The sequence below is a fragment of the Rattus norvegicus genome, chromosome 14 (genome assembly GCF_021556685.1).
Source record: "Rattus norvegicus strain SHRSP/BbbUtx chromosome 14, alternate assembly SHRSP_T2T, whole genome shotgun sequence".
Classification (NCBI taxonomy): domain Eukaryota; kingdom Metazoa; phylum Chordata; class Mammalia; order Rodentia; family Muridae; genus Rattus; species Rattus norvegicus.
The window spans coordinates 105,779,482-105,800,388 of NC_141547.1; positions in this window are offsets into that span (position 1 = coordinate 105,779,482).

Here is a 20,907-nt window from a genome sequence, read left to right on the forward strand (position 1 = left end):
TGTAATTTTTGCCCTTTTTATTTTTTGAACTTCAAAGCTTTAGAAATTTAAGTGGCACTAGATATGATACACTGATTTTTGTATTAAACTTTTTTACATGCCAGTGAAAATAAACATAAGAACCTTGGCTTTGTTCTTTGTTCTACTGTTCTTTATTTCAGCCATTAGTATTGAAAAGCAAATTAAATATTTAGGTTGAATCTTTTATTTTTAAGACCTTTGTAGATAAAGCTAAACAATCAAGTTAGTTTCAGGACTGTAGAAATGGCTTAACTGTTAAGAGCCCTGGATGCTCTTCCAGAAGCTCTGAATGTAAATCACAGCACTCACATGGCAGCTCAGAAGTTTCTGTAACTCCCTTTGCAGAAGACCGGTTGCCCTCTTTAGGTAAATATTCATACACATGACATAAAAATGTGTAAAACATCAAAAATATAATCTTATATAACATAGAATTTCAAACATCTTCCTTAAATAACCTTGCCTTCATATTTTTCAATTTTATTAATCATCACCAGAGCATACATTCTTCAAATCAAATCACCATGAGGAAAAGAATAAATTGTCCCATATACAAACTTAGAAATAAAGAAATAAACCCTGTCTATAAGGTTTTATAAAGATGTCATTCATGAGAACTGTGTGATTTATTCCATGTTTACCAAAAGAACAAAGTTGAGATCAAATTTCAGGACCAAACATTGTACTGTAATTATGATTTAGTTAGAGCTTGGGTTGCATTGCAAAGGAATGAATATGGTATTATGGGATGTAATGAAGCATAAAGCATGTACTTTTATGTATAAACATTCTCAGGGTGTTTAGACTATTTGAAATGTGCTGTGATAGGTAATTCCTCAAGATATTTTAGCTGCAAATCTTCTGAATTAAATAGTTGTATATCAAGAAGTGATTAGAGTATAGAATATGATAATCCAATTACCCAGAATGTTTGTTTTCCCATCAAATAACAACAGAAGTAATCATTACCCACTCTCTTGCAGTCTTTTCTCATTTCTAAATTTGGAATTTCCAAGTGAACTTTTGTATGCAATGGTCCTGAAGTAAAGAAACACACAACTCATTCTCCCCTTACTTATCTTTCGTGTGTAAATGGCAGAAACAAAGTGAGATAACACACATGAAAATGGTCTTTAGATAGAATAAGCACAAAGTCCAGGTGACTACAAGCAAAACTGGAGTTTGGGAATGAAACGTTACCTGTTCTAAATTGAAAAAAAAAAAAAAAAAAAGCAAGTGAACTTCCAATGCTTATAGTGGCATGAGATAAAATCACTCAACATTTCTGCCACTTTTTAAAAGCCATTCAAACTTTTTCTTAATTTGTCTCAGGACCTTAATACTTTATTGCTTGTAATTTCCCTGTGGTACTCAATAGATGTAAAACTGCCCTTCCCATCTACTTAAGCCTTGAACTATTTGATAACCAGCCCTTCTTCCTTCTGATTTTGAAATTTTTTGTTCTTTGCTAGAAAACATGTCACTTATATTTGATGTCTCTCCCTTATTGCATCCAGCATAGTGTTCCTCAGGTTCATACACATTGTTGATAGCAGTCGTTTCTCCTTTTATAAGCCACAATAATATTCCAGTTTATAAATATATAACATTTTCTTTATCCCATTTTGTTTTTATTTCAACGATTCTCACTGTTTTCCATAATGTCAATACTAAGTTCCCTTACAGCTGACTGTTTACAGTATTATTTACTCCTTGTTTTGTCCTCTTATATAAGTATTCAGAAAGATTTGAGATGACAGCTCATGGTCTTTATATAAGTCTGCATTTTTCTAAGTTAAAAGTTCAACTTTCTATTATTGTATGAAAATAACTGAGTCAAACAAAGTAAAAGAAGGAAAGTTTCATTTTGTTCCCTGTTTTAAGACATAATATATGGAGGTCAGTATTAGATTTTTATTTAAGAGTTTATTACCACAGTATTGATTTGGTCTGCACTTACCTATACTTCTAAATATAAATTTCTGGTAAAACATTAGAAACATCATCAAAGAGTATACTAAAGAAATAATAATAAAAGGCTAAAGAGTCTATGATATAATGTGTATCATAAATGAAAATTATTGTATATAAATATGCCAGGAATAGATAATAAAAGTATCTTTATGTGTCAGCAAGAACACATGAATAGATATGTAATTGATTCACTTGAAGCAGAAAAGGAGTAGGCAGAGTTTAAACCAAGCAGAAGAATGTGAGGAATAGTATAAAAGGGATCTAAGTTATACCACAGACAAGAATCATACCGGGAGGATGCTGACGGCTTCCCACCTGCAGAATAATATCAAGGTAAGGATGTCAACATGGGCCATTGATATTAAAAATGAATGAAATTTACTACACAAACAATATTTAGACTAATCTATGAAGGTCTGGTCAACTAGGAGAAGATTATATACCTGTAAACATTTTGGAAACAAAAGGGATCAATGAAATCAACATGAGTTGAAATCCAAAGGTGTCAATATTGAGGAAGCCATTGAATGAAAATAAGCTCTATTTTTATCTAACACTAAATTTTATGTTTGTTTGTTTGGTAATTCCAAGCTCTATGAACATGCATTTGTTTCCATACAGTCAGGAAAGACATTCACCTACAGTGAATGTCTACATTCACCTACTAACTTTATTAGTCTTATCTAGAACACTTTAAAGAAAGGACAATAGGAGAATATAGAACCTCTTTTTTTTCTTTTTCTTTTTTAAAAATATTTTTATCAGATATATTTCTTTACGTACATGTCAAATATTATTCCCCATCCTGGTTTCCAGTCCATAAGCCCCGAGTCTCTACCTTGGCCCTCCCCAATACGGACTTTCCCCACATACATCCCCCTTACTGCCCCCCCCCCCATATTCCCAAGCACTGGGGGTCCAACCTTGGCATGACCAAGGGCTTCCCCTTCCACTGGTGCCCCAACAAGGCTATTCTCTGCTACATATGCAGTTGGAGCCCTGGGTCAGTCCATGTATAGTCTTTAGTGGTTTAGTCCCTGGGAGCTCTGGTTGGATGGGATTGTTGTTTTTATGGGGTTGCAAGCCCCTTCAACTCTTTCAATACTTCCTCTAATTCCACGCAAGGGGGTCCTGTTCTTAGTTCAGTGGTTTGCTGCTAGCATTGAACCCGGTATTGGACATGCTCTGAATGTGTCTCTCAGGAGAGATCTATATCCGGTCCCTTTCAGCATGCATTTTTTTATCTTCATCAATCTTATCTAGTTTGATGACTGTATATATAAATGGGCCACATGTGGGGCAGGCTCTGAGTGGCCATTCCTTGAGTTGATGCTCTAAACTTTGCTTCCATATCCTTTCCTATGGATATTTTTTCCCCTTTTAAGAAGGAGTGGGAGCATCCGCACTTGGATCATCCTTTTCTTGAGCATCCTGTGGTCTGTGGATTGCATCTTGGGTACTTTGAGCTTTTTGGCTAATATCCACTTATCAATGAGTGCAAACCAGCTGTGTTTTTCTGTGATTGAGTCACCTCAGTCAGGATGATATTTTCTAGTTCATTCCATTTTCCTATGAATTTCATGAAGTCATTGTTTTTGATAGCTGAGTAGTATGCCATGGTGTAAATGTATCACATTTTCTGTATCCATTCCTCTGTTGAAGGGCATCTGGGTTCTTTCCAGCTTCTGGCTATTATAAATGAGGCTGCTATGAACATAGTGGAGCATGTGTCTTTGTTGTATGTTGGAGCATCTTTTGGGTATATGCCCAAGAGAGGTATAGCTGAGTCCTTAGGTAGTTCAATGTCCAATTTTCTGAGGAACCTCCAGACTGATTTCTAGAGTGTTTTTTTTCCAGTTTGCAATCCCACCAACAATGGAAGAGTGTTCCTCTTTCTCCACTTCCTCACCAGCATCTGCTGTCAACTGAGATTTTTACCTTAGCCATTCTGACTGCTGTGAAGTGGTATCTCAGGGTTGTTTTGATTTGCATTTCCCTGATGACTAAGGATGTTGAACTAGGTGCTTTTTGGCCATTCAATAATCCTCAGCTGAGAAAGTTTTGTTTAGCCCTGTACCCCATTTTTAATAGGGTTATTTGGCTCTCTGGAGTCTAACTTCTTGAGTTCTTTGTATATTGTGGATATAAACCCTCTATCACATGTAGGACTGGTAAAGATCTTTTGCAAATATGTTGGTTGCCATTTTGTCCTAATGACAGTGTCTTTTGCCTTACAGAAGCTTTGCAGTTTTATGAGATCCCATTTGTTGATTCTTGATCTTAGAGCATAAGCCATTGGTGTTTTGTTCATGAAATTTTCCCTAGTGCTCATGTGCTCGAGACTCTTCCCCAATATTTCTTCTATTAATTTGAGTGTATCTGGTTTGATGTGGAGGTCCTTGATCCACTTGGACTTAAGCTTTGTACAGCGTGATAAGAATGGATTGATTTTCATTCTTCTACATGCTGACCTCCAGTTGAACCAACACCATTTGTTGAAAATGCTATCTTTTTTCCATTGGATAGTTCTAGATCCTTTGGCAAAGATTAAGTGAATATAGTTGTGTGTGGGTTCATTTCTGGGTCTTCAATTCTGTTCCACTGATCTATCTGCCTGTCTCTGTACAAATACCATAAACGTTTTATGACTATTGCTCTGTAAGACTGCTTGAAGTCAGTGATGGTGATTCCCTCCAGAAGTTCTTTTATTGTTGAGTAAAGTTCTCAATATCCTGGGTTTTCTGATATTCCAAGTGATTTCATAAATTGCTCTTTCTCTCTATATAAAGAATTGAGTAGGAATTTCTAATGAGGATTGCATTGAATCTGTAGATTGCTTTTGGCAAAATTGGCATCTTTACTATATTAATCATGCCAATCCATGAGCATGGAAGATCTTTCCATCTTCTGAGATCTTCCTCAATTTCTTTCTTCAGAGATGTGGCGTTCTTGTCATACAGATCTTTCACTTGCTTGGTTAAAGTCACACCAAGATAGTTTATATTATTTGGGACTATTGTGAAGGGTATCATTTCCCTAATTTATTTCTCAGCCTGATTATCCTTTGAGTAGAGGAAGACTACTGATTTGTTTGAGTTAATTTCATACCTCGACACTTTGCTGAAGTTGTTTATCAGGTTAAGTAGTTCTCTGGTGGAACTGTTGGTGTCGCTTAAGTACACTATCCTATCATCTGCAAATAGTGATATTTTGATTTCTGCCCTTCCAATATGTATCCCCTTGACCTCCTTTCGCTGTCTGATTTCTCTGGCTAAGACTTTGAGTACCATATAGAATAAGTAGGGAGAGAGTGGGCAGCTTTGTCTAGTCCCTGATTTTAGTAGGATTGCTTCAAGTTTCTCTCCATTTAGTTTGATGTTAGCTACTTGTTTGCTGTGTATTTCTTTTACTAGGTTTAGATACAAGCCTTGAATTCCTGATTTTCCAGGACTTTTATTATGAAGGGGTATTGAATTTTGTCAAATGCTTTCTCAGGATCTAATGAAATGATCGGGTGATTCTTATCTTTGAGTTTGTTTATACACTGGATTACATTGATGGATTTTCATATATTAAACCATCCCTGCATCCCTGGGATGAACCCTACTTGATCGTGATGGATGATCATTTTGATGTGTTCTTGGATTTGGTTTACAAGAATTTTATTGAGTATTTTTATGTCAATATTCATAAGGGAAATTAGTCTGAAGTTCTCTTTCTTCGTTGGGTCTTTGTGTGGTTTCAGTATAAGAGTAATTGTGACTTCACAGAAGGAATTTGGTTGTGCTCTGTCTGTTTCTATTTTGTGGAATAGTTTAGACCGATTGGTATGAGGTCTTCTATGAAGGTCTGATTGAATTCTACACTGAACCCATCTGGTCCTGGGCTCTTTTTGGTTGGGAGACTTTTAATAACTGCTTCTATTTCTTTAGGACTTATGGGGATGTTTATGTGGTGTATTTGTTCCTGATTTAACTTTGGTACCTGGTATCTGTCTAGAAAATTGTCCATTTCCTCCAGATCTTCCAGTTTTGTTGAATATAGTTTTTATAGAAGGATCTGATGATTTTTTAAAAATTTCTTCAGATTCTGTTGTTATTACTCCCTTTTTATTTCTGATTTTGTTAATTTGTATACACTCTCTGTGACCTCTGGTTAGTCTGGCTAAGGGTTTATCTATCTTATTCATTTTCTCAAAGAACCAGCTTCTGGTTTTGTTGATTCTCTATATAGTCCTTTTCATTTCTACTTGGTTGATTTCATCCCTGATTTGATTAGTTCCTGCCTTCTACTCCTCTTGGGTTTATTTATTTCTTTTTGTTCTAGAGCTTTTAGGTTTTGCCGACATATGCTCTCTCCTGTTTCTTTTTTGCAGGCACTCAGAGCTATGAGTTTTCCTCTTAGTACTGCTTTCATTGTGTTCCACAAGTTTGGGAATGTTGTATCTTCATTTTAATTAACTTCTAGGAAGCCTTTAATCTTTTTCTTTATTTCTTCTTTGGCCAAGTTGTCATTGTGTAGAGCATTTTTCAACGTCCATATATATGTGGGCTTTCTGTCATTATTGTTGTGATTGAAGACCAGCCTTAGAGTGTGGTGATCTGATAGGATGCATGTGATTATTTCTATCTTCCTGTATCTGTTGAGGCCTGTGTTTTGACCAATTATGTGGTCGATTTTGGAGAAGGTTCCATGAGGTGCTGAAAAGAGGGTTTATCCTTTTGAATTATGATGGAATGTTCTATAAATATCTGTTAAATCAATTTGGTTCATAAGTTCTGTTAGTTTCTCTATGTCTGTTTCATTTCTGTTTCCATGATCTGTCCATTGATGAGACTGGGCTGTTGAAATCTCCTACTATTATTGTGTGAGGTGCCATGTGTGCTTTGAGCTTTAGTAAGGTTTCTTTGTAGGTGCTCTTGCATTTGCAGCATAGAAACAGGCAACCTTCAGCTAGGGTTAGCATGCTGTTGACAGCTGGATCTCTATTAAGATCCTCATTCTACACCCTAACTAACATTAAAGTTGAAAAGCTCAAGACAGTTATGAATGTGGCCAAACAACAGGGTAGACATAACCTGGAAAAAAAAACTGAACTGAAGCTCAGGAAAATTACTGATATGCAAATATATGCCAGCTAAGACTTGCATTTCACTCGGAAGCAATACTGAAAGAGTTGGTGGGTGGGTAATAGACTATGTGTAGAATTTTATATTTCATTAGGGTCCTGTGGTGCTTCTAGCCATAACCTGAGTTGGCACCACCTTCCGGTGTTGCATTATAAAGAGAATTATACTAGGCATTGTAGTTTGTTTAAATCATGGTGAAATAGAGACACTGCCTCTTTCTTTTGCTAAAAGTATCTACATAAATAATGACCAAAGATAATAATAATAGACAAAGCAATTCTTAGGTACTGATGATATAATAGAAGCCTGATAAAACCTTATCTCAGGTAGGAATTGTCTATGAAGTTTACTTTGACACATCGATGCTATAATTTAAATGTGAGCTGAGAAACAAAAACTAACAAAAGGAAAGAAATCAACTGCTTACATATTCTAAAATATATAACTTATAATCTAAGCATTTCTTTTGATATAAACTTCAGCACTTAGTTCTTTAGCACACAAACACATTCAATATACTTTCTTCATTTATCAATGAAACAATATATGATACCCAAGAAATTAAGTATTTTATGAAAATTTAAGAAGAGCCACTGACATTTTCCCCTTCAAATATGACTTTGATGCAGCCAGTTATGCTGATAAATTCCTCAATACACAGAGTTCAAGACCAGAATATCCTGCATAGTAAGGTAGATTCAAAATAAATGAGAGATAGATTATAAGTATACATGATAGATAGATAGAGATAGATGGGCTGTCAGACAGACAGACAGACAGAAGGATGGATGGATGGGTGGGTGTGTTTGGGTGGGTGGATGGATGGATGGATGGTCAATCTGATGTAGAAGCACTAAATGTTGAATTTAGAACTTCATACTTAGAATATCATCTTCCAATGCCTCATTTCTTTTTCTTTGACTATATATATTATCATGATGCAACAAACTATGTATCCCACAAGATCAAAACATGGAATACTACTCTTTAGAGTCTTAAGAATGTTTGCAAGAATTTTTAAAATTGAAAATAAAGTATTCTCTCATATAGTAACCCTGAGCAGTTTCTCCTCCCTTCACTTCTTTCACCTCCCTTTACTTCCCTTTCCTCAGATTTATCCCCCTTCCATTTCCCTTTAGAAAAAGCAGAACTCCATGAGACAAGCACAAACAAGATAAGATATGAAAGAAAACATGGCAAAAGCCCTAATATCAAGGATGAACAAGGAGCCTAAAAAAAGAAAAAGAGCTGATAGGCCAGAAACAGAACGTTGTTGATCTCAGCCATTCTGACAGGTGTAAGGTGGAATCTCACCGTAGTTTGACTTGTATTTTGCTGATGCTAAGGATGATAAACATTTTAAAACACTTCTAAGTATTTCTCAGCCATTTGCAATTAATTCCTTTATTGAGAATTCTGTTTAGATAACCACCCTGTTCCAAATTAAATTACTTGGTGTGTGTGTGCTTACTATGTAATTTCTTGTGTTATTTGCATATTTTGATACTAGATCTCTATTGTATATGTGGTTGGAAAAAGCTTTTACAATACTGTAGGCTACCTCTTTGCTAAAATAATTGTACCCTTGCTTTAAAAAGGCCTTTCAGTTTGAGGACCTCTTATTAACTAATCATTGATCTTATTGTCTGTGCTATAGGTATTCTACTTGGAAAGTTATCTTCATTGCCAATTCACTCAATGCTATTCCTCACTTTCTTTTCTATCATGTTTGGAGTGTCTGGTTTTATATTGAGGTTTTTTAACTACTTGGATTTGAGTTTCATGCAGCATGTTAAATATGAGTGTTTTTGTAGTCTTTTATATGTCACCAACCAATTGAACCAGCAGCATTTGTTGAATTGGTTTTTTTCCATTTCAGAGTATATTTCTTATTGTTTTTTGAAAAATCATGCATCCACAGATGTGTAAAAGTATGTCTGGGTCTTCAATTTGATTCTGTTGATCAGCATATCTGCTTTTATGGCAGGAAAATGTAGATTTTAGTACTATAGCTTTATAGTACAACTTGAAATCAGAGATAGTGATACCTACAGAATTTCTCATTCAGGACTGTTTTGGTTATCCTGTTTTTTATTTGTTTGTTTTTCCATATTAAGTCTATAAAGAATTACAATAGAATTTCAGTGGGGAATTACTGCATTAAATCTGTAGATGGCTTTTAGTAGAATTGTTATTTTTACAATTGTCAATCTATGAGCATGGGAAATCCCACCATCTTCTGATACCTTCTTGAATCTCTTTCTTCAAAACCTTGAGGTTTTATTATAAAAGTCTCTTTCACTTGATTAGTTTAAGATACCCCAAAATATATTATATTATTTTAGGCTCTTATAAAGGATGATATTTTTTTGACATTTTTCTCAGTGTGTTTTTTACTTGTATATAGAAGGGGTACTGATATTTGGGAGGTATTCTTGTATCTACCTAAAATATAAAACGAGTTTATCAGTTGTACGAATTCCAGGGTGTGTGGAACTTTTTATGATCATTTATGTTTACTATAATATCATCTGCAAATAAAGATAGGTTGACTTTTTTTTGTTCCTTTGTTCTCCTTCTGTTGTCCTATTTTTCTAGCTAAAAATTTAAGTACTTCACTGAAAAGATATGGAAGGAGTGCCCAGCCTTGGCATCTTTCTGATTTTAGTGGAATTGCTTTGAGTTTCTCTCCATTTTCTTTGATGTTGGCTACAGGCTTGTGATAAACCACATTTATTGTGTCTAAGTATACTCCTGTAACCCTGATCTTTCTAGGATATTTATCATGAAGGGGTGTTTGATTTTGCCAAAGGCTTTTTTAGCAACTAAAGCATAATCATTTTTTTACATTTTACTTATGTCATGGATAATATTTATTGATTTTAGTATTTTGAAACATCCCTGCACCTTTGAGATGAAGCATACTTGATCATGGTGGAAGATCTTTTTAATGTGCTCTTGGATTCCATTTGCATGTATTTTATTGAGTACTTTTGCTTTTATGTTCTTAAGAGAGATTGGTTTGCAATTTTCTTTGTGAAATCTTTATAAGCTTTCAAAATCAGGTTAACATTGATTCATAAAATGAATTGGGCAATGTTCCTTCTGTTTCTATTTTATGGACTAATTTGATGATTATTGGTATTAATTTTTCTTTGAAATTCTAGTAGAGTTTCATGCTAAAACCTTTAGCCCTGTGCTTTTTGTTGTTGCGATTATTTCACTTGGGTATATAGCTCAATTTACACTGTTTTTCTGATTTGATCTTGTTTAACTTTGGTAAGTCCTACCTATCAAGAAAACTGATTCATTTAGATTTTCCATTTGACAGTGTACAGGTTTCTAAAGTATGTACCTATCATTCTTTTGATCTCCTTGATGTTGTTTTTTATGACCCTTCTTTATTTCTAATTGGATATCCTCACTCTACCTTTTACATAATGGTGATAGGATTCTTTGTAATGTGTTGCTCTGATGCTGCTGATGCTGCTTGTATTCTAATCTAAGTTAGGGTCCCCCAGAAATGGTTTTCCCAGAGATGAGAGAGTCCACATGTAGATGCTAGATAAGTAATCCTGCCCAAAGTTAACTGTTATTGGTAAATAAAGATGACAACAGCCAATAGCCTGAAAGAATAGACGTAGACGTGGATTAGGTTTCTCTGGTCTTGGAATCATGAGGAAGACAAATTCAAAAGAAAGAAGCAAGGAGAAACTGCCATGGGTTAGGAGATCATGGCTCTAATCGGAGCTAAAAGCTGTCCAGATAGGAATAACTTTGGAATCTAGATTCTTCCAACTTGGAGGGTAGGTAGTTACCTGGGTCTATGTTGTTTAAGGCTTATTATAATATGAAAGCTGTGTGTATGTTTTTTATTGGGAACATAATGGTGTAAGTCAGGATAGAAAACCAACAGTTCATTCGTATTATTTATACTCTCAAAGAACCAACTTTTTGTTTCATTGATTTTTACTGTAGTTGTTCGGCTTCTCTACTTCCTCTGTTTTCATGTGTGTAGTAAACCTCCTTGGTGTGAGTTTTTCCTTTTAGGACTGTCTGTCAAACTGGGTTTGTAGATACGTATTGCTAGGGTTAAGGTTAGGGTTAGGATTAGGATAAGGGTTAAGATTAGGGATAGGGTTAGGTTTAGGGTTAAGGCTAAAGCTAGGGCTAGGGCTAATAGGAAGAGGTTAGGGTTAAGAGAGACCTACTGGAGGTAGAGAGAGGCTGGGAAAATATGGTTTGTTGCAGTAAAGAAGTGACTGAGATATGAGCTTGTGAGAACAAGAAGTATATAAAAGATCCAAGGTTAGTCCTTAGACATTTTGCATATATGTCTACCTGAGTTGAGGGCTCAGACACTAGGCAGGGAGGGAAGGCCTGGGGTAGGTGGTCTGTGGCATCTGCAGTAGGTATTGCAGTTGGTGTTCTGTAGCATTGTTAATAACAACACTGAGAGTTGGCTCTGGGGTAAGAGAGCAAGTATTTTTTGTTACAAAATACATAGAAACTTACCAAATGGTTACAAGTGGCTTATTATATAAAGGGGACATTTCAGACTTACAGATCTTATAATTTAACTCCTCTGTTATATATTTTTTTCTTAATTTCATACACTCGATATAGTTTTCTTCATTTGGCTTAGTTTTATATAAAACTAAGAGACAAGAATTTCTTTTCTTTTCATAATTTACATTTTAAACGTTATCCCCTTTCCTAGTTTCCCCTCTGCAAACACCCTATCGCATCTGTCCTGCCCACCCCCACCCCCCCAATCTCCACTTCTATAAGGTTCTCTCCCACCCACCCACCAACTCCTTCCCTCCTCCCCACTCTAGCAATCTTCTACACTGGGGCATCAAGACTTCACAGGACGAAGGGCCTCTCTGCGCATTGAGACCTGAGAAGGCTAGCCTCTGCTACATATGCAGATGGAGCCATGGTCACTCCATGTGTACTCTTTGGTTGGAGGTTTAGTCCCTGGGAGCTCCTCAGTGTCTGATTGGTTGATGTTGTTGTTCTTCCTATGGGGTTGCAAACCCCTTCAGCTCCTTCAGTCGACCCCATTCTCAGTCCAATAGTTGACTACGAGCATCTGCCTCTGTATTTGTCAGGCTCTGAAAGAGCCCCTCATCAGACAGCCATATCAGCATGCAATTCTTGGCGTCCTTAGTAGGGTCTGCGTTTGGTCATTTTTTATTGGATGAATCCACAGGTGCAGCAGTCTCCGGATAGTCTTTCCTTCAGTCTCTACTTCATATTTTTTCTCCGCATTTTCTCCTGTGAGTATTTCGTTCTCCTTACTAAGAAGGACTGAACCATTCACGCTTTTGTCTACCTTCTTGAGCTTCATGAGATTTGTAAATTCTATCTTGGGTATTCCAAGTTTTTGGGCTAATACAGTTATCAGTGAGTGCATGCTGTGTGTGTGTGTGTGTGTGAGAGAGAGAGAGAGAGAGAGAGAGAGAGAGAGAGAGAGAGAGAGAGAGAGAGAGAGAGAGAGAGAGAGAGAGAGATTGGGTTACCGCACTCAGAATAATATTTTGTTTTATCCATTTGTCTAAGGATTTCATGAAGTCATTTTTTTAAATAGTTGAGAAGTACTCTATTTGGAATTTTACCATATTTTCTGTATCCCTTCCTCTGCTGAGGGATATCTGGGTTCTTCCCAGCTTCTGGCTATTATAAATAAGGTTTCTATAAACATAGTGGAGCATATGTCCTTGTTATATGTTGGAGCATCTTTTGGGTATATGACCAGGGGTGGTGTAGTTGGGTCCTCATGTAGTACTATGTCTAATTTTCTGAGGAACCACCAGACTGATTTCCAGAGTGGTTGTACCAGCTTGCAATCCTACCAACAAGGAAGGAGTGTTCCTCTTTCTCCACATCTTTGCCAGTGTCTGTTGTCACCTGATACTTGATCTTAGCCATTGTGACTGGTGTGAGGAGGAGTGTCAGGGTTGGTTTGATTTGCATTTCCTTGATAAATAAGGATGTTAAACATTCTTTAGGTGCTTCAAGCCATTCAATATTCCTCAGTTTGGAATTCTTTGTTTAGCTCTCTACCCCAGTTTTTAATAGAGCTATTTGATTCTCTGGAGTTTAACTTCTTGAGTTCTATGTATATATAGTCTATTTGTTCCCTATCATTTGTAGGATTGATAAAGATCCTTTCCCAATCTGTTCGTTACCATTTAGTCCTCTCAAAAGTGTTCTTTGCCTTCCTGAAGTTTGAAATTTTATGAGGTCCTTCCGCCCCCCCCCCCTTGATTCGTGATCTTAAAGCATAAACCATTGGCATTCTGTTCAGGAAATTCTCCCCGTGCCTATGTGTTTGAGGCTTTTCTGCACTTTCTCTTCTGTTAGTTTCAGTGTATCTGGTTTTACATGGAGGTCCTTGACCCACATGGCCTTGAGCCTTGTACAAGGCAAACATATTGAGTTGATTTGCATTCTTCTACAAGCTGATTGCTAGATGAACCAGCATCATTTTTTTTGAAAATTCTTTTATTCTATGATAAAGGAGTTTTAGCTCCTTTATCAAAGAAAACGGACCATTTCTGGGTCTTCAATTCTATTTCACTGATCTGCTTGCCTGTCTCTATAGCAATAATATACAGTTCTTATCACTATTGCTCTGTAATACAGCATGAGATCAGGGATGGTTTCCCTCGGAAGTTATTTTATTGTTGAGAATGGTTTCCCTGTCCTGGGATTTTTGTTACTCTAATTAAATTTGCAAATTGCTCATTCTAACTCTCTGAAGAATTGAGTTGGAATTTTGATGGGATTTGCATTGAATCTGTACATTGCTTTCAGCAAGATGGCCATTTTTATTCTATTAATCCTGCCAATCCATGAACATTGGAGATCTATCTGTCTTTTGAGATCTTCTTCAATTTTTTTCTTCAGAGACTTGAGGTTCTTGTCAGACAGATCTTTCACTTGCTTGTTTAGAGTCACATCAAGGTATTTTATATTGTTTATGACTATTGTGAAAGGTATCATTTCTCTAATTTCTTTCTCAGTCTGTTTATCCTTTGAGTAAAGGAAAGCTACTGATTTGTTTGAGTTACTTTTATATCCAGCCACATTGCTGAAATTGTTTCTCAGGTTCAGAAGTTCTCGTGTGGAATTTTTGGGGTGACTTAATGTACTAGCATATCATCTGCAAATAGTGATATTTTGACATTTTCGTTTTCAATTTGTATCCCTTTGACCTATTTTTGTTGTCTAATTGTTCTGGCTAGGAATTCAAGTTCTATATTGAATAGTTAGTGAAAGAGTGAGCAGTCTTGTCTAGTCATTGATTTTAGTAAGATTGCTTCAAGTTTCTCTCTATTTTGATGTTGGCTACTAGTTTCCTGTATATTGCTTTTAGTATGTTTAGGAATGGGCCTTGAATTCTTGATATTTCCAGGCTTTTTACCATGAGGGGTGTTGAATTTTGTCAACTGATTTCTCAGCATCTACTGTGATGATCATGTGTTTTTTTTTCTTTCAGTTTTTTTTTTTATATAGTGGATTACATAGGTGAATTTCCACATATTGAATCATTCCTGTATTCCTGAGATGAAACCTACTTGATCATGATGGATGATTGTTTTGATATGTTCTTGGATTTGGTGTGCAAGAATTTACTTGAGTAATTTTGCAATGATATTCATAAGGGAAATTGATCCGAAATTCTCTTTAGTTGGGTCTTCGTGTGGTTTAGGTATAAACATAATTGTGGCTTCATAGAACGGATTGGGTAGTGTTCCTTCTGTTTCTATTTTGTGGAATATTTTGAAGAATATTGATATTAGGTCTTGTCTGAAGGTCTGATAGAATTCTGCACTAAATGTATCTGGTTCTGGGCTTTATTTGGTTAGGAGACTTTTTGTGAGTGCTTCTATTTATTTAGGGGTTATGGGACTGTTTAGACAGCTTATATGATCCTGATTTAATTTGGTACCTGGTATTTTTTTAAATTGTCCATTTAATCTAGATTTTCTAGTTTTGTAGAGTTTAGGCTTTTGTAGTAGGATCTGACAAAGAGACAAAAATTTCTATAGCAATGAATTCTAATTAATCACAGCACATACATTCTTTCAATATTAGCAATTAGATTTTGCTAGTTCAAAGATTATGCCAGTCACTGATAAACCTATCTGTAGCTGTACATGTATCTGCAGAAATATTATTTTGTTTCCAAAGAAAATACTTTGTTGTTTGATAAGCTAAATTACTTATTGTCCTGGATTTAACTAAATCTATAAAATTTTGTGGTTTGAAACTTACATATTTATCTAGTATATCTGTCCAAGCCATATTTCCAACCATTCCAATTTCTAAAGCTCATGTCAATCTTGCTTATTTGTGCTTTAAAATAATCTAACTGACAATTGTCTTGGTCATCTTCCATTTCACTCTCAATCACTGAGTTTTCCACACTCCAAAACTAACTATAGTGTCTTCAATTAGAAAAACATAGTCATGGGTCTTTTTACTTGCTGATTTAGGACCACATTATTCAAATGTTTGTTTCTTCATTACACCCTTTTACCAATTACTAAATTACATCCCCATGTTTAGTATTGAATTCCCTTTTATACTAAAACATTTCCTATGCTCTAATTTGCTCCTAACACTACCTCTGGACTAATTTTCCCTTCTCTTCAATTTCAGGACAATGGCCCCACTGTTAAGGTGCCTTGAAGTATAGTATTTACAAGATTCTCTTTTTCTTATTCAATGTGAGTCATTGACAATATTCAGTATGTTTGTCTCAAGAAAGTCTGCTTTACTTTTGCTACTGGTTAGGTAAACTCCCAATACCCAATCCCCTTTGGGAACTTTCCTGAGTTTTGAATAGAAAATAAAACTCCAACAGGCAGGGGGTTGATACTTTATTCTAGTATCTTGAATAGCCTCTCATAATAGTGGGTACAATTAAAAAAAACATATTTCAGTCCGTACATGAACATGATAGTCTCATGAACTTGGAGTGTGCTCTCACTTCATTGAATGGGATCTTAACTGATGTTGATTAATAAATCTTTACAAGTGGTTCCCAAAGTTAATATTATTTTGGGGATTCTAATAAAATAGTCTGCAGCTCTAAAACTCTTATTTTATTGATTACCCTGATGCACTAGAACTTCATGATGATATGTATATTTGAGACTAATATTTAACTGTGGCTTTTAACTTCTGATCCAGACTCAAAAATTACATAAGATAAATTTGGGTGTAATATAGTTTAATAAAATTGCCTTGGGTAAGTAGCTTTTGTAAGCATCTGATTACTTTTTAAATCTTAGTTGAGGTAATCTGATAAATATATACAAACAAGTATTTTATTTTCAATCATTCAAGGTTATTTTGATAAAACAATTATATAACTGACATATAAAAGTTTTTACAATCTAATTATTAGTTGAAAACTAAATATCCATAGAACACTTAACTGATTCTCATTCTCATTTTTCTTCTAAATATTTTTATCTGAGAGTTTCTAGATATTTAATATTCTTAATGACTTACTCTCTGTTAACAAAATAACATATTGAAGAATACATACTTTAAGGAAGATATTCATTTCATAGTTATAATAATGAAAAGCAGATACAAATTACACTCTCATTCAAATTCTTTACTATTCTCCTGCCACATGAAACATTTTAATAAATTTCAAATATTCTTGAATAAAACAATGAAGCATGCTTAATCCAAATTTTCATGTGTTAAGTTTTACATCAAAACTTGTCTTCTAGCAGAGTTATAAACTCAGAATCAAATATAGAACAAGATGATAACAACCTCAATTTGAAGGTGAAGTTGTAGTCACTATCAAGGAGGAAATATATGTTCTTAAGTGTCAACATTTTTATCTCTCTATAATGGTGGGTTTTCTGTATAAATAAAAATATCCAAAGTTTACATACCATTCATTTATTACACAATACTTTTCTCTTCAAGGGTTGAAAGATGTCAGGTTTAGTAATAACAATCTGTAGGCAGGAATCACTAGATGATTTATAACTGACCCAAAAAATAAACTGAACATTAGAAAAGGAACAAGCAAAAGAAAACAAGTTAGAAGAACAATAGTATTGATCATTACACAAACTCAAAAACATGAAAAATGAAAACACAAACACATCTTTAGTTGGTACTAACTTATCTGTTTAAAATATTTTTTCTAAACTGAATTCAAGTCCTAATTTCATATAAATTTTTATTCATAAGGTTTTTTGTATTAAAATGCAATATCATGTTATTGTCCAGGTAGTTTTGATGTAGTTATAGGAAAATACACAAAACCATATTATCTGTAATACTCATTTAATTTATCTAACATTGGCCAAATGACAGCCATCATGCGAAGTAACAGCCCAATTTGAATCTAAAAACTTTCTCTCATAATGTCCTCTCAGCAAATAACTCCCCCTTTGGTGTAGCACTTAGTTTCTCTCAAAGCTGTTTTTATGTCTTGTAGTTTAACTTGTTGGCATTGTTGTTCCTTGCCTTTCTTTCCTCCTGTGGTTTAACAAATTAGAGCAGGTTTCTCATCTTCTAAAGTTAATTATAGGAAATAAATAGAAATTCTCCCCTGTATTCCATTAAACACTATTTCTATAAATGAATTTACAAATTACCAAGCAATAAAAACTAATGATGTTTGACTATGTGATTGAAATGATATTTAACAGGGTAATTGTGGTTACATGTTTTTATTTTACTTTCTTAGAATGTAATAAGATTTGAAATATGTCTAGCGTTCCTCTTCAGATACGTGAAGTAGTGACTTGTCTTGGTTAAGGTTCTAGCATTGTGAAGAGACACCAAGGTCATGGCAACTCTTAGAATGGAAAACATTTAATTGGGGCTGTCTTACAGTTCAAATGTTTAGTCCACTATTATCATGATGAAAAGATAGTGGTATACAGGCAGGCATGGTTCCAGAGAAGAAGCTGAGAATTTTCCACCTGGATCTGCAGGCAGCATGAAATGACAGTGACAAACTGACCATGCTTGAGGTTCTGAGACCTCAAAGGCCACCTTCTATTGACATATCTACTCCATCTGCTGAAACCAAGCCACTGTTCTTAATAAGTGCCATTCTCTAGGGGTCTTTGGGGGCATTTTTGTTCAAACTACATCTTATGCCTTCCCTGTACCATGCTAGCAAATTATTAGAAAAGTATTTCCATAGGTGGAGAATCCACAGATCTTTCTGAATTCACATGGGATATATGACAGCAGAATGTAATGGTATTTCTGTAAGAGTACCTTCCTCATCCTACTCTTCATCATAATATGGTATTCTTTTATGTCTTGCTTTGTTGTCTTTCCTACCATCTGTAAAAAGTTTTGTTATGTAACGGGTATAATTCTAATCTCTGTGAGTGTCCCACTGTGGTCCTACAAGGCTCCAATGGATACTTGCAATCCAATGCTCTCACATGATAGTGGGTCACAAAGCAAAATCAACTCATAAGCCTGGTAAATGGACTGGAAAGAGTGATAAAGGCTGGCAATAGGAGTGGAAAGGAGATTTTGGAGGAGATGAAAAGAATATTTGGAATAATTATACATTTGTATGATATTCTCAAAGAGCAAAACTATAAGATTAGATTACAGCTAATTATAAAATTATAAAAACTAATTCAGATAGTTTTTACTCTGATTTTTTTGTTGGCTTCAAACATGATTTATCTCACTCCTGAGGTGTTAAACAAGATTGAAGAAATGTAACTGTCCTCGCAAGAAGAAAGACTTTTTAAAACATGTTTGTGAACTTCCCTTTAGGTATCATACTATTGAGAAAATGTATCACAAGACAAGGGCAAACCAGAGATGGTGCTTCCCTGCTAGATGAAGATGTTTGTAGTTCTGATAACTGGTCAGACCACCCTGTAGTAGATATTGCAGTAGAAGATGATGGATGGAGACAAACTTTTGACTTTAACTTCTTAGTCATGTAAACCTCCTATCTTTCTCTATACCTAAAACTCACCTAAAAACTAAGAACAAGATAGATAGGCAGATTGTTAGATCTTTTTATTCTTCTCCCAGCATGTCTAGTCACATTAAATAACTATTTTATCTTCATTGCAATTACTTGTTTGTTTAACAGGCATTTTCTTTGAAGGACATATAGTTGAAATCACTAGTTGAATACCAGAATTAGAGAAAGATATCCTATTACTGATCTAAATTAGTGACACTAAGTGTTATTATATGGGTGAATTAATCTAGGACTAAGCTAGGACATTCTTATGTGTGTTGTAGCTTTCGTAGAGCTGGGAGGTACCATGCATGGTGCCTAGAGTAAATTGTCACCAACAGTTCTTTTCCTTTGTAGATCCTGTAAACTATATTATCAGAATTCCAGGAAAGATGCCTTACTCTTGCTATATGTATATTATGGATACTGACAACAATTTTCCAATAACAGTTAAATCTTATTCCACCAAAGGAAGTGACATCTAGTTCTGTAGGCCAGGACAAAAAAATGGGCTCTAGTGAAAAATCAATTACTAATGTTGAATAAATATTATATGGCCAGCTAATATTCACCACAACATTTGTGATTACAGATAACCACTGCTGTTACTACACTTATCTGATTTGGTTATTGACAAGGAGTTTTGAAGTGGGTGCTACCACTAAGATACACAAAAGTTGTTAAACTATTAAGAATAAATGACTATTGAAGTAGCCTGCTGTCCAATTTTCATAGAAATATTATGAACATACTTTTCCAAGACATAAGGGGCATTGTGTAAGAAGAAAAAGAACTACATATAGGGTCCAGAGCAAAGCATGTCTGCACTGATATAGATTCATTTCTTCAGTGTATAATAGGACCATCTCAACACAATTTTGAAATAGAGATTTCTTTGTCCAAGTCATCATAGTAACTAATTTAACAGAATAATATAGCTACATATACATTTGTAAAAATAATTTGGCTAGTGACGTACATGTAGTAGAAGAAGAGAGAAATGTTCACAAGGCCTTAATGAATAATTACTCTTTGCTCTCTTTCAATAACAAGTGATATTGGGAAATGCTAGATTATATAAATAGTGAAATGCTAACTGAAAAATAAACTCCATGATGAAGCTGCCATTAGATTGTCATACACAGTGGGTTTGAGATTAAGAGTGTTGTAGCTGTTTGGTGCCACCTACATTATTCTAAGTATTCTGTCCTCTGTACTATGGAACTAAGGACAACAAATATATTTACCTAGTAGATTAGATTTTTTATTTGATCCTTACTTAGTTCTGTCTTCAGTAATCTATCTGGGCGTTACAAACCTTTGTTCATGCCTTTATGTGAGGGATAATTTTATGATACAAGATTTAAATATACTTGGTTAAGTAAGTAAAATCAAAGCTTGTAAGTAAAAGATTATTTATATTTTTAAGAAGACAGGCAACAATCTTTAGTAAAATTCATCTTGTCACAATCAGTTAATTGGTTAAAAATAAATTTATCTGAATAATTATTTCTATGTAATTTTCTGGTTTCGATCATTCGTTTTTGAACAAATATCCTATTCTTTCAAAGTTATTTTAGATGTCATATGAGGCAAATAATTCTATAGCCTAATCCTTGATGATATGGTCTCAGTGAGAAAGAGATAATACAGGATCTCCATAGTTCCTCGTTATTCACCACTGCTTTTAAAGCTCTAACACTTGTGAGATCAGTATTGGTGCTACTTATAGTTGTCTACCTAAAATCTAGGCTGCATAAATCAAAAGTTTTATACTTGTCTACA